The 11,729-nt window shown below is 40.0% G+C and overlaps 1 long non-coding RNA gene across 1 annotated transcript; it reads right to left on the bottom strand.

The window, feature by feature from the left end:
• Window positions 1–1,640: 1,640 nt before the first annotated feature.
• On the bottom strand, window positions 1,641–11,702 carry LOC125487153. Its single transcript, XR_007265674.1, has 3 exons — window positions 11,633–11,702; window positions 4,318–4,375; window positions 1,641–2,000 (listed from the first exon to the last, which is right to left on the bottom strand). It is a non-coding gene; the product is annotated as an uncharacterized LOC125487153 (long non-coding RNA).
• Window positions 11,703–11,729: the final 27 nt, after the last annotated feature.

The following is an 11,729-nucleotide window of genomic DNA, read 5'->3' as shown; positions in this document are numbered from 1 at the left end:
GTAGGCTCGAAAAGCCAACTGATCTACAACTGCTCCTAATTCATTTGTTCATTTGTAAATCTCTAAAAACCTATTTTCTCCATGTAAAAGGCAAAATTATAAAATATGCAGCTAACTATAAAACAGACTTTTTGGAGGATAAGATCACTGCAACACATATAGAACAAGCAGAGAAGGCACTTCATAGACCATATCCCTCCACTCTGCTGGGATAACTCAACATTATTACAATGATGCAGGTGTCTGAATCTTTGTTGAGACTTTACTCTGCCGGATTGCACTAACTACAAAGCTGAGAAAAGAAATATTTTCTGTTGAGAAACTCCATCTCAGTAAGGAAGTCTCAGGCCAATCCACATTTAACAACTTGCTCTGAAAACTCTGTTCATACTTTGACAGCTGTGGCAAATTTTACCCCAGCAGCTCGGACAGACACAACATTCTGAAACAACCAACATCCAAATACAGTAACGCACAACATTCTAAAAATAATTTAATTTCACCTTATCTCACGGTGTTGATGGGTCATTTAAAAATCTCAACTTCCAATCTGCATCCAGATTGGCATATTGACAAAAACTAACTGCCGTAGTCCATTCTCTAATCTGTGTTCTAGAAATCTTAATCTTTGAGATATATTGTTTACAAAACAGAAACAGAGGTCAAAACTTTATCTCTGCCCACCCTCAGTGGTGGAGTAAAGGGCATGTACTTGGGGCTCAGCCTATGACTGAGCAAACTGGACTATGTAAAATAGTTTGTGCATAAGATGAATAAGAACACTTCCTAGACAACATTTGATGTGAGGGAATTCTTACTACTAAAGTGTGGCTGAATTTGACTCAGACTTGTTACTCAGCTGCCAGAAAAAGCGACCACTTCTAATGGTAATGTTCCTTCCATTAAAAAGAAAAAGACTTTGTGACTTTGCAGATCTTATTCCATATTAGACAATCGAATAGAAATGGACAACTTCCTATGCTTGCATTAGGGATGTAAATATTATTTATAATTTATCCATTTACACTATTCACATTATATCAGCTTATATGTTAAAAGATGTGCCTACCAAAATAAAATACTGATATTTTTTCATTCAGATCCGCAGTTTAAATTACAATCACTGAAGATTAAAAACAGCGATGAGTAAATCTAAAGGAACAACTGTAGTACTGTCTTACATAACTTGCTTACACATTACTAAAGCATTTCCAAAACAAAAGTAACTTTTCTGCTGCATTTGTCTGACATTTTACAATCTGTTTTAAACATTAACTGTGATATATTAATTGTAAAACTATCACTTATTAACCATTTAACCACTTACTATTTTACATACTTAGCTTCCATGCAGAAAGATGTATCAAGAATCTGTGGAGCTATTTTGAACCTGATTCCTAAAACTTGTCAAGGAAAGCTTAGGATCTCTGCCTGTCACTTCTATTGCTGATTCACTATGGCTTGATGGGTGTTATTGTGAACAAGAACTCAGAAAGAGCAGATAAATGTTGTTTGTACCCTTTCACGTTTTCTATCTTAGGATTCCCTTGATGGTCTGAATTTACGATATGGACATACATCTTGGAATTTCAGCAAAATCCGAACATCGGTGTCAACAAAATTGTACTCCGCATAGTAAATGAATGCTCATGTTGCCTTTTAATATTAAATCATAAAGTATCAAATCAATCACTGTTACCACCTCTCACCAAGGTGTTAATTTATTAGAATCACAAAATTGTTATGGTGCAGGACACAGCCATTCAGCCCATTGTCTGTGTCCCTTCACTGAAAGAGCAATTCACTTACTGCCATTCCCCTGAAACCCTGCACATTATTCAGTTTCAAATAACACTCTTAATCCATTTTGAATTGCACTGTATTTTCAGATACCTGTGGCTTTCAGGTTCGGGTAGATCATCGCCACTAATCCTCCTTTCTTTGTGCTGAGGCAAGAGCACGTATAATTATGAACAGTAGAAGATAGACCATTGGTGAACCTAAGCAGAAGAGGCATTTAGGTATCAACTGATTGCAAGATAGAAATGGTAGAAGGAAAAAGATAGTTTACATTACTAGTCAAGCATAATTAGTGAGGACTCTCAGGAGTTTTACAGAATATATTTGCCTCCTTCAGGTGCAGGTCTGAAGAACTGAATTGCCTTCACTCAAAGACATGGGACATCATCAAATCGGACTGATCTTAAGAACATGAATATAAACTCCTTCAGAACCATGAGACAACAGATTTGTATGGTTCTTGTGGTGTAGTGGTAATGACCCACCCCACCCTACCCACTATGGGGCAGAAGGTCCAGGTTCAAGTCCCACCTGACCTGGAGGTGAGACATAACATGTTAGTTTTAAATCTCAGATAGATAACTTTTTGTTAAACAAAGGAATTAAAGGAAATGGGCCAAAGGCAGGGATACGGAATTAGGCCACAGATCGGCCATCCCAGTGAATGGCAGAACTGACTAAGGGGGCTCCTGTTGAACATTTTGATTTAACCTGATTCCACACACCTGCAGGCAGTGAATTCCAGCACTCAACCACTCACTACATGAAAAAAAACTTTCTCTCATCTTGCCTTGGCATCCTTTTCCAATTACTTTAAATCTGTGCCCTCTCATCTTTGATCTTTTCTGTGCATGGCAATAGTCTTCTGCAATGAATTCTCTTCCCTCTTGCTACCATGCAGACGCTACATTCTGAAATTTCTTCCCTATAGCGCCATCTCTTTTTCTCCTTCTCTTTCTTCCACAAAATGTTTCTTAAAATTAAGCTTCTGAGTGTCTGCCCAAATTTATGTGACTCAGTGTCAAATTTACTTTGATAATGCTGATGAAAAACATTGTTTTTTATAGTTTGTTTTCTGTTCAGTGCTGATCTAATTACTTTACATTCCCTTATCAGCATTCCGCAGGGACCATTCCCTCCAGTACGCTCCAGTCCACTCCCCTTCCATTCCCAATATCTCCTCATATCCCCACGGCAATTGCAGAAGGTGTAATACCTGCCCAGTTATCTCCTCCTGTGTCACCATATGTGACCCCCGACATACCTTCCAGGTGAAGCAGTGATTTACCTGTCCTTCATTCGGTCTATTTTACTGTATTCGCTGTTCACAGTACAGTCTCCTCTACATTGGGAAAATGATACATGGACTGGGTGACCACCTTGCAGAACACCTGGGTTCTGTCCACAAAAAAGATCCTAAGCTTCTTGTTGCCTGCTATTTGAACACACCACCATGTTCCTATGCCAACATTTCAGTAGCAGGCCTGTTGCAGTTTTCCAGTGAGCCTCAGCACAAGCTCAAAAAACAACATCTCATTTTCCGCTTGGGGACGCTGCAACCTCTAGGACTCAACATTGAGTTCAATACTTTACAGCCTGATTCCATCCATCCATCTATTATTTTTTTACCCACCCACACTCAATCCTGTTATAACTTGGGTTGCTTTTAGTACAGTCACCATTCTCACATACACCAAAGCCCTTAATCACATTATATGGTATATACAACTCACCCATTTTCTCCTACTGTCAGTTCTTGTTACCACTTATTGAGCTTTTGTTTTCTATCCCGATCTGCTATTCATAATCTCCTAATTTAGCTATCCTTTTCATATCTGTCCCTCTGGGCTCCATCGTCACTTACCCATTCATCCTTCCCCTTCCCGTAACTTTGACTTCAGCATTAATACCACTTTTTTCCCAGTTCTGATGAAGAGTCACTGGACTCGGAATTTTTAATCTCCTTTCTTCCCACAGATGCTGCCAGACCTGCTGAGTTTCTCCAATTTGTTTTTGTTTTACATCTTCAGCATCTGCCGCCCTTTATTTTAATGCATTCTATTAGCTTTCCTGATTACTTGCTGTACCTGTGTACTCACTTTTTTGGTTCATGCATAAGGGCACCCAGATCCCCCTCTCTCTCAGAATTCTGTAATCTCCCACCATTTAAATGACATGTTTGTTTTAATCTTCCTGCCAAAATGGACAATTTCACATTTTCCACATCATATACTCCATTTGCTTTACCTTTGTCCAATCACTTAACCTATATGTATCCCTTTGTAGCCACTTTATGTCCTCTTCACAAATGACTTTCCCATTTTCTTATGAATTAGGTAAATTGATATGAACCTCTGATCCCACCCCAAAACTCCATGCAGAATGATCTCATCCCTGAATTCCAGGCTGATTGATAACCCACTATCACTCTGTACCTTTATATAAAACCATTAACTTTGGATAATATTATCAAGTGGATTAAAGGAGCATTGGATAAGATTTAAAATGAGACCTCACCTCTCTCATGACTTGTCTGCATGCACCGCATGGAGCAATGAAGTTGTCTGATTTATGACTGCAAGAAAGCAGAATATGCAGATTTATTAATTTAATTTAAATTCCCCTAGTTGCTGTGTAAGATCTGAATTCCTGTCTCTGGAGCATTCATCCTGGTCTCCGTGTTATCAATCTAGAGACACTATCACTATGCTTCTAATCTAATTTAAAATAATTCTATCCAGTTCTGCTTATACCAGAATTCCCCATGGATCTAGAATTACCACTTACATTCCCAACCCACTGCACAGAATTACCTGGACCCATTCCCATCCTAACTGTCTGTGCAACAGCAGCATATTCAGATCAGTTGGGAGCTTGAAGAAAGGGGTGCTTCTGTAACCTGGTCCAATAACCCACTTCCTCTGACATCTCTCTGATTTCCCCCTTTAACAGTTCTGCCTGCCTTCCTGTGTGAAAACTATTTCAATTTAAACTGTCTGTCTATTTCTCCACTTTAGGGTTTCTTTAACTAGACTTTAACTTAGCTTTAACTCACTAGACTTTCGATGGGCTTGCAACTAATGTTCATTATTGAAAGAAGAAGCAAAGGATCAAATTCCAAAGTGATGGGTTTGGGTGAGATCAAAGAGATTACAGAGGAGGGAAAACAAGGAGCTGTGACTATCTGAGGGCAAACCTTTGGTTTAAAGAACTTATTGTGTAAGTGAGGGAGATGAGGAACCTCTGGTTTGCGATCCAAGGAGAGATTAAGTTAGAATATGAAACAATGAGAGAACTGTTGACTTTGATATGGTATCTGGACTGCCCAACTTCCTGATGTAACACCACCGCGAGGTTCAGTCAGTGCCTAGAAATAGCCATTGCCTTGAATTTTCGGAAACCTTCTGAGATAGCCTTGTGAATGGCTGCCCTTTCAGCATAGACTCCCTCTGTGTAACATGCATTTTCAATGTTGCAGTCTGAGAAGGAAGAGATTAAACATATAATTATTCAAAGGCAAGAAGGAGGAGTAGCACTTCATTTTCAAATTAGGCATTTTATAACCTTCAACAACTTCAGGCCATGAACGCTGACTTCCATTTTGATTTTTTTTCCTCTTCATGTTGTATCTTTTAATGCTTCTTTCAGTCGGAGTTGACCCTTACCTTGCCATTAAGACTAGGTCTGAAATGATGCTTTGTCCTATAAATGATTTGGATGTGAATATCAGAGGTACAGTTAGTAAGTTTGTAGATGACATCAAAATTGAAGGTGTTGTGGGCAACCAAGGAGGTTACCTCAGAGTACAAAGGGACCTTGATCAGACGGGCCAATGGGCCAAGGAGTGGCAGATAGAGTTTAATTTGAATAAATGCAAGGTGCTGCATTTTGAGAAGGCAAATCAGGGCAGGACACACACACTTAATGGTAAGGTCTTGGGGTATGTCCTGATCTACACATCCCTGAACACTATGGACGGTTTGGCATGGCTAATCCATCTGGCCTGCACATTGTTGAGGTCAAGGAAAGGAAGGGAAGTGTGGAGATGGATTTGATGCTAGTATAAGGTAGGGGTGGAGGTTAGTTAGACCTTAGGATTGGGGTAAAAGTTCGGCACAACATCGTGGGCCGAAGGGCCTGTACTGTGCTGTACTGTAAGAGTTGTTGTTATGGTCTGTATGTGCTGTTGTTTGTCAACTTACAAATACCATGTTTTGTTTAGTTCACTGTAATTTACTTGGTTGCATGAAATGCATTTTAACATCTACGGAGAAGGAATTGTTTTGCACTGGTTAGGATTACTGTTACTGCGATTTGATCTAACGTTCAGGTCACTTTAAATGTAAAGTGAAGCCTGTGATTAGAAGCCTTGTATGAAATGCAATGGTTTCAGTACCCTCAACCTTTGACTGCGAAGGAGTCAGTTTAGTGCTCAATGTGATGTGCCTATCCTATCGGATGCCTTATATTTGATTTATACTGCGGTCAGTTACTTCAAATTGCAGCCTGTGTTTGAAATAAAACTTTAGGTATTGAATTGCTGAGCTTTGTTATTTTTAAACTGAGATTTTTCAAGGTTTTCAGAAGCTTTTTAAGTTGTTCTCAATGGTTGATTAATGTAATCTAAGTCATAAATTGAAATTGAACTAGGCACTTTCCTCGTTTCTTCATGCTGAGCCTTTCTAACAGAATCATGTTGGCATTATTTCTTATGACCAAGTTGATGGTGATATTGAATAATTCAGAATGAAATCTGGCTTGACAGATCATACATATAATTTCTTGTTTGTTGTTAACAGTAGTTCCTCACTGAAACATAGTCACATGAGACTACAGAAGTTTTTTTAACAACAGAACATAAGTTTATTACACAAAAGTTAAAAAAAAGCTGTATGCATGTTATGGTTAAAAAAACTCAACAAGCATTAAGCTAATTTTAACCCTGTTTTCCAACACTATCCACTATTGAGACTCAAGTCCAAAGAAATGTTACTCCTGAGGTTATTGACTTGCTCGCTGAGCTGGCTTGTTTTTGTTCAGACCTTTCATAACCATGCTAGGTAACATCGTCAGTGAGGTCTCTGATGAAACAATGTTGTTCTACTCCGCTTGGAATTTATATTGTCTGGTCCGTTATGGTGAGTGGTGTCATTTCTGGTTTTTGATCTGTATGGGTTTGTATGTGGGGTCCAATTCTATATCAGGAACAAAAACAAAGTTGCTGGAAAAGCTCAGCAGGTCTGGCAGCATCTGTGAAGGAGAAAACAGAGTTAATGTTTTGGGTCCGGTGACCCTTCCTCAGAACTCAATTCCTCAGAAACTCCAGTTCTATATGTTTGTTGACTAGTTGACAGATCACCCCATTCCATCCACTCAACCCAAGAATTCCTCAATACCCTCAAGAACATAAAAATCAGCGACAACAAGATTACGGTATCCTTTGACGTCACAGCTTTATTTACATCAGTTGATATCCCACCAGCCAAAGGAACACTGGCCACATTACTGGAGGAAGCAGCAACACAGACCAGCAGCTCGATCAGCAATGACAACATATTCAAACTACTAGACCTGTGCCTTACCACACACTTCGTCTTTAATGGTCAGGTATACAAACAGATCAATGGTACACCAATGGGGTCACCTATCTCAGGACTCATTGCAGAAGCAGTCATGCAAAGACTAGAACACACCACTCTCCCCGACATTCAACCTAAACTGTGGATCCGGTACATAGACAACACATTTGTCATTACTAAACGCAACAAATTAGAAGAGACCCACCGCCTCATCAACAACATATTCATGGGGATTAAATTCAAAAGAGAAGAAGAAAACAACAATCAACTTCCATTTCTGGATGTCAGAGTTGAGCGTATGACCAAGAGGGAGTTCCAAACCTCAGGATACAGAAAAGCAACCCATACTGACCAAATCCTCAACTTCCACAGCAACCACCCCAACATCCACAAACAAAGCTGCGTTAGGACGCTACTTAAATGGGCCACAACGTGCTGCAATAGTCTGGAACTAAGCAGGAAAGAGGAAGAGCACCTATACAAAATCTTCGCTTTCAATGGATATCCCCACAACTTCATCCGCAGATGCCTACTAAACAGACAACAACAGGAGGACACAGTGTGCCCTAACACACTGGCCACACTGCCCTACATCAAGAACGTATCGGAACTGACAACAAGACTCCTAAGACCACTAGGAACCACGTGGCCCATAAGCCCACAGCCACTCTATGACAAACACTCAACAAGGATTAAAGACCCCATTCCCACAACATGCAGAACCAAGATGGTTTACAAAATACCATGCAACAAACATTACATTGGAGAGACAGGAAGGAAACTAGCCATCAGAATACATGAACATCAGCTAGCAGCAAAACGACACAAACTCTCCCTAATATCTGTACACTTGGACAATGAAGGCCATCAGTTTAACTGGGACAGTGTAACTATAATAGCCCCAGCCAAACATTGACACGCATGGGAATTCCTAGAGGCATGGTTCTCAACTCGTAATGCAATCAGCAAACATATAGAATTGCACCCCATATATGAACCCATACAGATCAAAACCGGAAATGATACTACTCACCATAACAGACCAGACAGTAGAAATTTCAAGTGGAGTAGAACAACATCACTTCATCGGAGGCCTCACTGATGATGTTACTGAGCATGGTGACGAAACTTCTGAACGAAAACAAACCAGGCTGATGAGCAAGTCAACAACCTCACCCACAACCCGAGCTATAGATCTTTGCTAAAAATTTAAATGTTACTCCTATCTCAACTCTATAAGTTCCAATTAACTGACTCTTTCTAGTTTCTCTTTCTTGAAATGTAAGGACTATTTTGTGATCCCTTTCCAAATCTGATGGCCTAAACGTTTTAAATTCCTGGTTTGGAAACTTCACAAACTAGAAAAATACTGCTGCTGCAGTAAATGGTTTCACCTAAACTGAAACTTGCTTCTGAACTCAATTCACAGTTATTCTCAACAAAAGCACTGGTGTTTTCTGAACTGAAAACAAAACTAATGGCGTAATCTATGTATATTGCTTGTCATAAATGTAAAAGAATAAGCATCTTATTCCATAAATATTCCAGGGGTTTTCCCAAGCCCTTGATTGCAGTTATGTGTCTTCTTGGAACTGGTGCATTCAGGTCACTGTTCCAGAATGATGTTCTGGCTTTTGCTTTTTAAAAACAAGCCCTCTTATGGCAGTAACCCCCATCCATCTTTCTCCTTTTTAAAAACAACCCAAATTCGAATAATGATAGTATATTTCACACATCTTTCATCATATAATGACACTCACCGATGAATCTATGTTTGTGCATTTGCGTTATAACATACTGTCATTTAATCTAAGGAACAATGGGTGGTTAGGAAGGTGTCATATTTTATAAACAGATTTCATATATTAATCTTCAGAAAATAAGTGGGGTTCTCTTTTCTGTTGGCTTCCTATGTATGTTTTGCAATAGGATTTGTTGCAGTGGTATGCTCTAGAGCAGGTTTCACATTATGGTGATATTGAGTGCACTGCATAACCTTTCATTTCAGATATCTGGAACTGGAGGCCCTGCAGGAAGAAGGCTAATTTACTGTGGCAGAATAAGTCAACAGTAGTAAGAGTTCAAATCAGAGGAGGCAGCTGTTTGGGGAGTACATTAATTGTGAGGAGATATTCAGAAGAGAATGACATCCTCTCCTGCCTACACTCCCTTGCAATATATTCTGCTTTGTGGCTATGCATCATTCAGTAAGCATTACTAGTTCAACGCAAAAATTGTGTAGGCAGATTATTTGTATTCCCATTCTGCTCAATATGTTGAGCTAGGTTATAGGTATAAAGCTCTTAAATTTTTATTACAAACATAATCTGAAGGTGACCTTTTGTATTATAGGTTTATAATGAGTTGTAACATACTTTATCAAAAAAAATAATTTTAATGTAGAGTTCTAAATTTTATAAAAACAAGCACTTGCATTCTGTAGTTTTTCTGGTGGTGCTTTACTCACAATGAGTTTTTGATCTCAATTTCTTGTAGGCAGGGCCCTTCCAGACAAGGAGGAAAAGTTACTACGTAATTCCTAATGGGAGATCACAGATCAAAAGAGCCCTTGAGCTGCCTACTCTTTCCCTTGGCCAAACAAGATGTAGAAAGAAATCCACAGCCTTTTAAGTAGGCATAGAATCCCTACAGTGTGGAAAGAGGCCATTTGGCCCAACAAGTCCACACCACCACCTCTGAAGAGCATCCCACCCAGACCCATTCTCCTACCCCTGCATTTCCCTTGTCTAACCCAAACACCCCTGGGCACTATAGCATGGCTAATCCACCTACGCTGCACATCTTTGGATTGTGGGAGGAAACTGGAGCACCCAGACAAAACCCACACAGACACAGGGAGAATGTGCAAACTCCACACAGACAGTTGCCTGAGGGTGGAATTGATCCTGGGTCCCTAGCATTATGAAGCAGCAGTGCTGACCACTGAGCCACCATGTCACCCAGTATATTAAAAAACATTTTTATTGCATGTGTAAATAAATTCTTCCAAATTCATGTTCCAATAGCTAGATTACAGACTCAGGTTTGTTAACAAAACACTGTATTTCCTCCAGCCCCCTAACAGAAATAAATTACATGATTCAAATTCTCTGATAGTCTTGTGTAAATTAATTGCCGAATAACAAAGAACCAGTTTGATTTCATAAACATGGAGCAGAAACTAATAGACTTTGATCAGATGGAGTTTAATTTAGATAAATGTGAGTTGCTGCATTTTGGATGGGCAAATCAGGGCAGGACTTATACACTTAATGGTAAGGTCTTGGGGAGTGTTGCTGAACAAAGAGACCTTGCAGTGCAGGTTCATAGTTCCTTGAAAATGGAGTCCAAGGTGGACAGGATAGTGAAGAAGGCATGTGGAATGCTTGCCTTTTGTGGTCAGTGCATTGAGTGTAGGAGTTGAGAGGTCATGTTGCAGCTGTAAAGGACATTGGTTAGGCCACGTTTGGAATACTGCGTGGAATTCTGGTTTCCCCTCTATAGGAAGGATGTTGTGAAACTTGCAAGGGTTCAGAAAAGATTTACAAGAATATTGTCAGGGTTGGAGAGTTTGAGCTATAGGAAAAGGTTGAATAGGCTGGGGCCATATTCCCTGGAGTTTCAGAGGCTGGGGGTTGATAGAGGTTTATAACATCATGATGGGCATGGATAGGATAAATAGGCAAGGTCTTTTCCAAGGGGTGGGGGAGTCTAAAACTAGAGGGCATAGGTTTCAGGTGAGAGGGGAAAGACTTAAAAGGGACAACTTTTTCATGCAGAGGGTGGTGTGTGTATGGAATGAGCTGTCAGTGGAAGTGGTGGAGGCTGGTACAATTACAACATTTAAAAGGCTTCTGGATGGGTATATGAATAGGGAAGGGTTTAGATGGATATGGGCCAAATGGGACTAGATTTGTATAGGATATCTGGTCAGCATGGACGAGTTGGGCCAAATGGTCTGTTTCCATGCTAATACAGCTCTATGAATCTATAATAGTCCAGGTCTCGCTTGACTTTGAACATCACGAGCGAATCTCTGATGAGCACAGAAACAATTCTCCAGTCCATTTTCATGACTAGATCTCGAAAAATTAACTGTGTTTCTCTCTGCACAAGATGCTGCCGGAGCTCTGCAGCACTATCTGTGTTAGTTTCACATTTCCAGCATCCTGCTTTTATAACTGAAGTTACCCTGGAACCATTCCAGTGAATCTTTTTGTGGACTGTCTGCATTAGGTTTTAGAGTTGTGTACCTTGGGAAGTTAGTATCACGGTGTACAGCTAGGCTCTGAGGACAACATGAGACAGGTCAGCCCAGGACCCGGAAACGGAAACGGCAGTGGGGTGGTT

This window comes from Rhincodon typus, chromosome 37 (genome assembly GCF_021869965.1).
Source record: "Rhincodon typus isolate 14 chromosome 37, sRhiTyp1.1, whole genome shotgun sequence".
In the NCBI taxonomy this organism is placed as follows: Eukaryota; Metazoa; Chordata; class Chondrichthyes; order Orectolobiformes; family Rhincodontidae; genus Rhincodon; species Rhincodon typus.
The sequence above is the reverse complement of the archived record's forward strand: the minus strand, read 5'-3'. Positions and strand labels throughout refer to the sequence as shown.